General features: G+C 33.0%; 1 pseudogene; it reads left to right on the forward strand.

The window, feature by feature from the left end:
• The first annotated feature begins 349 nt into the window (after positions 1-349).
• LOC121249313 lies at positions 350-4,768 on the forward strand (annotated as a pseudogene).
• The last annotated feature ends 1,184 nt before the right edge of the window (positions 4,769-5,952 follow it).

Consider the following 5,952-nt stretch of genomic DNA (forward strand, 5'->3'; position numbering starts at 1 on the left):
ATGAAGATTTTTTGGGTTTTATTCAAAAACAATTGTTATTTGTTGCTTAAGACAATTTAATTTTGTTTGTAATGTGTATTAAACATCTAGTGGAGTTTTTTTTATTTATCTAGTAATTAATAATTTAGTATATAAGATAATAAGACTATAAAATATAAGTAGTATATATGTAGTAGTTACTAGTTAATAGTTATTAGTTACTAATAATATATGCATGGCATGATTAAAATTAAAAAGAAATTGATTAAATTAATTAATTTTAAAAATTCTGGAAAAAAAAAAAAGTCTTTCTAGTAGATGATTTTGAATAACAAAATGAGCTCAAAAAGAGGTTGAATTGGGTCTTAAAATGGTCCAAACAGTGCCAAAACCGGCCCAAACACAGTGGCCCAAACCCGACAAACTGACCGTGAACTTGCTGGTAACCGAACCGGTCGGTTTTCATACCCTGATTCGGTCGGTTTTGGCCGATTTTGAGGCTCTAACAAAACCGAACGGTCGGTCTCGGTTTGGGCTCAAAACCGAACCGACCGGTCGGTTTTTCAGCCCTAACGTAAACCCAAAACTATATATATACAAACTTTGGCCAAACCTTCACAGACACCGATCATAACACAAATCAAGGCAGCCAAAGCTAAAAGGGTATTGAAACATTAGTAATGATAGTCTTACAATCCAACTACACTTTGTTTACAAATTGTAAATAAAATTAGTAATGAATATAGGTCCAAACATTAGTATTGAAACATTAGTAATGTATTTTTTTAAAAAAAAATTAAATACATCAAATCAAAATCAAAGCTAAAATAAATATTTTAAAAAATATTAGTTTATTAAAAGATTGTAGAAAAATTGTAAAATGATAGTTGTTTTATCATTTCTCATTGCAACATAGAAAATGATAACCTTACAACAATCTTACAATTCTAAATGAAATGAAGGGCATTTTTATAATATTAAAATTTATTTTTAATGGAAGACATGATTTTATTAGTTGTTTAAAAAATGAATTGTAAAATGGTTATAAAAGAGTTGTGAGTGTATCATTACTCTTCTACATTCTAGTAGCTTTTATCCTTTTAACTCAAAAGAACCAGCTTAAGGCCTCCTTTATTTTCATAATTCCTTTCAACTCATCTCATCTAATTTTAATATCTAATCATTACAAATTTTCTAAATTTTCATATAAAATAAAATAAACAATTCAACCTTTTAAAATCTCAAAATAAAAATAATATTAAAAAAATTATATTCTAATAATATTTTATTTAACTCTTTAACTTTAATTTTAACTTATTTCATCTCATTTATGAAAACAAATAGGCCTAAACCTAACATCTTCTACGTATCCGCAACTCGCCTCTTCACCTCCTTGATTTCTATTTCTTTTGTCTTTTTTTTTTATTCATTTTTTCTCCACTTCATTTTTTCTCCTCTTCTTATTTCTTTGACCTCTAGGGTTAGACTTCGAGCATCTGGTTCTATGCACATTTTTCAGTCACGGGGATAGCTTCCTCTTTTTCTAGGTTGAAGACTTTCTCTCCTATGTTTTTTTCTTGGGCCTTTTTTAATGATCAACCAACCGTTTGAGATTTGTTTAACAAAAATAGCATTGGGTATATGATTTTGAAAAGCTTGTTCATGTAATTTTCAGCGATACCAATGATGTGCTCTAACTACTTGCAAACAAAATACACATCGAGAAACCCTAAGGGGATACCCCAATGGTTAAGTTAGAGAGGAAATTATGTATCTTAGTCAATGAATGAATCATTCTAGAGTGTACTTGGTAGGCTCTTTATAAGAATTGAGTGTTCTACTTATGGCGTGATCCCTTTGGAATCACTATTCGGTATAATATGTTACAATCCCGAGCATGATTCTGTCGTTGATAACGTCATTCTGACACGCGGGTATCTTGCTTGAACTTATCTCCATGAATCTATTTTGATATTAGAAGGATATGACTCGTTGATTTTATCCTTGAACCCATATGATGCATTTGATGTAATTTTATCCTTTAATTGTCCTCTGTCATGTAGATCTTACGTGACTCTTTTCTTGCGTGCAAATTAGTCTTTCCTCGCAAGCCTCATATATATGTATCTAACAAAGTTATTTTTGGGTTTGGTTTCGTTGAAGTAAGTTGGGCAGATTTACAAGTGAAAATGGTGAAAAACCAGTACACATATTCAACAAGACGGACATGCAAGAGGGAGGACAGGGGTGAAGATCAAGGAGGGTGAGGCCGATAGTGAGGAGGGCTTCTATAAAGGTGGATAGCAATCCTAGCCACCAACTACAAATAAAAAATGATATTTGTGTGAAAAAACAAGTGTGCAAGTATTGTCCAATACTTTTGCACAAGGTTAGTTTGAAATTTATATGAAAAAAAATTAATATTTTAATAATAAATTTCATTAAAAAAATTATACGATATTTACAAATTCTATAATTATATTTAACATTACTCAATACAAATTGGCAAACTTTTCGACCCAAACCATCAATCCTTATGCTAAGATGGCAGGCTGGCCATTATGGTGGCAGAACTACATGTGGTTGTTAGGTAAAATCTTTGCAAACTACATCCAAAAATATTCTTGAGTTCCACTATTTTTATAACTCTTTATTATTTTTAATGGAATTCATAAAAACTCTCCGACTTCCATACATTCCAAATTGGGAACACATCGAACTTGGGGAAAATAAGAGGAGACACCTCGCTAATTTTCCCTCCACAGACCCATGGATTATCCATACCCTCTTTCTATCCCGTCCACTCTTCTCCCATTAGCCCAAATCTTTCCCTCCTTAAGAGCATCTCCTCTCATTTCCTATATCACTATTATCTCTAAATTATAGGAAAGAATTTAGATAAAAACTCAAAAATCCCCTCTCATCCCATTTCCTATTTTAGGATTTTGGTTTAGGGGATGAACAGTAGTTCTCTAAATATAGAGAATCACTATTCATCACCTAAATCATCTTTTATTAATATTTTATTCTAATAAATAAAATATATTATTCTTCTAATCAATTATATTTTCTCTTATACTCATATTTATTATAGTTTTAAATAATAATTTTAAAAATATTATCAAACCCGTAAAAAAATAATTTAAATTTTTGTTTAAAATATTCACTATAATAATAGTTCAAAATATAAGAAAAAATATTAAATAGTTAAATTTGTAAATGGAAGTGAGAGAAAAAAATAATAAAGAAAGAATAGAAGAATTTATTTTAATAAAATAGAGAAATGATAGAGAATGAGATGTAGAAGGTTTTTTAAGAATGAATAAAATTTAAAATAAAATTATAGGAAGTATCTTTTTGGTTAAAATTTTAAAAAATAATTTTAAAAATCGGATGTGAATGCCCTGACACACACTATAGAAAAAAACCAAGAAACCACCTCTCATCCTATCCGCCATCTTCTTCCTGCACGCTCATCAGAGTAAACAATTCAAAGCTACCTATCTCAGGATTTTGGCTAATGCCCAAAGCCCAGTATCCAAATTCTCCTATTTCTTTTTGCTATTCATTTTCTCCATCACGACTCGCTTTGAATTTCACGAACCAAATTTTCTTGGAAAAGAGTAGAAACCACTTGGAAAAATATCTGATTTTAGGTCTTGGGCAATCTCTGGGTTTGATGTTGGAGACTTTGAGAATGCTCATTCTGTTTTGGAGTCAGGTGCAGTCTTAACAGCCATAATCATTGTTCATGAGAGTGGTCACTTCCTTGCTGCTTATCTCCAAGGAATCCACGTAAGTAAATTTGCTGTTGGGTTTGGTCCCATTTTAGCTAAATTCAATGCAAACAATGTAGAATACTCCATAAGAGCTTTTCCTCTAGCTGGCTTTGTGGGGTTCCCTGATAATGATCCAGAGAGTGGTATTCCAGTCGATGATGAAAATTTGCTCAAGAACAGGCCGGTATTCGATAGGGTAATTGTGATTTCAGCTGGTGTTGTTGCCAATATAATCTTTGCATATGTGATAATCTTTATCCAAGTATTTTCAGTTAGTTTGCCTGTACGAGAGGCCTTCCCTGGGGTGTTTGTGCCCGAGGTTCAAGTTTTTTCGGCTGCTCCCGAGATGGTTTGCTTCCGGGCCATATAATACTTGCGGTTAATGGAAATAAACTACCAAAAGCTGGGCCTAGTGCAGTTTCTGAGCTTGTTGATGTAATTTAGAAAAATCCGGAAAGAAATGTGTTGCTCAAGATTGAGAGGGGGGAGGAGGATTTTCAAATTGTAGTCACCCCAGAAGAGAATTTCGATGGAACTGGTAAAATTGGTGTTCAATTATCACCAAATGTAAAGATTTCGAAAGTTTTTCCAAACAATTTATTAGAGGCTTTTGCTTATACTGGGAAAGAATTTTGGGGTCTCTCATCTAATGTTTTGGATAGCTTAAAACAGACATTTCTAAATTTCTCCCAATCTGCGAGCAAGGTTTCAGGTCCTGTGGCTATTATTGCTGTCGGTGCTGAAGTAGCAATGTCAAATATTGATGGGCTTTACCAATTTGCAGCAGTGCTTAATATTAACCTTGCAGTAATAAATCTTCTTCCATTACCCGCTTTAGATGGGGTTCCTTAGCTTTGATCCTCATTGAGGCAGCTAGGGGTGGGAGAAAGCTCCCTCTAGAACTAGAACAGAGGATTATGTCATCAGGAATCATGCTTGTTATATTCCTAGGGATGTTCCTTGTTATTCGGGACACACTTAACCTTAATTTCATAAAAGATTTGCTGTGAGTGCTTTCAAGGTCTTGGAAAGTCGAATTTGGCTTGGGGTTTGGAAATATGAAGCTGTTCTTAACTCTGATCGGTTGCCTGTGATGTGCACAGAGGGGGAAAAATCAGATAATTGGGAATGCTTTGCATAAAGTGGTTGCTTCTCCCAAAAAAGACTACAAGGAAGGAAGGTACTAGTTGCATCCCAATTTTTCTAATCTATGCATCCAATAGGAGGTCCCTTCTATCGTCTTGTAAATTAAATTTTTTTTGTTAATGATATTGGCAACATAACATTTGTTGTGAACTTCACTATCTTGGCATGCCCCTGTAAAAATACGTGACGATATCTATGACAATTACATATCTTTTGGTTCACTCAAACACCCAAATCAATATGCAGGCAGTAACTCTTTTCTTCATAATAAAGATCTGACAATTTTGCATGCTCTTCTATATCCTGTTTCTTTCCTATTTGACTTTTGCAAATGAATTTGGCTACCCCCAATCTGTTAAAATACATTACCTGAAGAAGGAACAAACAGTTCTTTCTATGCTTCTTTGCAAATGCTCTCATGCTATTCCTTCTTCTTGAGTTTGATGGTTTCTGAGCAAAATGAAGAGAATTGGTCATATAATACTAGGACTTGCATTCTTGCATAGTTTCTTTCATGTTTTAATTTTATTCTATGAATTGCGTTTAGTCTGTAAATTCTAGCCCAAAATCATTCGCACAGATCAAGGGGCCAAGGATCATAAATCCTCCTATCAATGGCTGATCATTCAAATGTTGATTATCTATCCATCTAAACTTTCAGACAATTGAAACTACGGGTATTGACAAAAACCAATGTATCCGTCTTGGAGCCATAATTGTGACAGAAGCTTCAGGAAATGCTGTATTTTATGTTACTATGGAAAAAGACAATAAGTTGTGCTTGATTTTAACATGTTACTAGAGCATTCCTATTCTTCACCCCCAATAGTTGGTGCAACCATCCGGACTTCTTTGGTGGTGGCCACCACCCTCATAGAACCTTACAAATTCCTTTTTTTAAAAAAGAAAAACTATTTGTAAGTTCTTTGTTTGGAAATAACTTAAGGTAGTTTTTTTTTTTAAATCTTTTATTTCTTTATCTAAAAAATAGCTATTCCTCATTTTTTAGTGGTATTATAGAATAACCATTCTCGCCATAAAAACTGAA

The sequence above is a fragment of the Juglans microcarpa x Juglans regia genome, chromosome 2D, assembly GCF_004785595.1.
Source record: "Juglans microcarpa x Juglans regia isolate MS1-56 chromosome 2D, Jm3101_v1.0, whole genome shotgun sequence".
Classification (NCBI taxonomy): domain Eukaryota; kingdom Viridiplantae; phylum Streptophyta; class Magnoliopsida; order Fagales; family Juglandaceae; genus Juglans; species Juglans microcarpa x Juglans regia.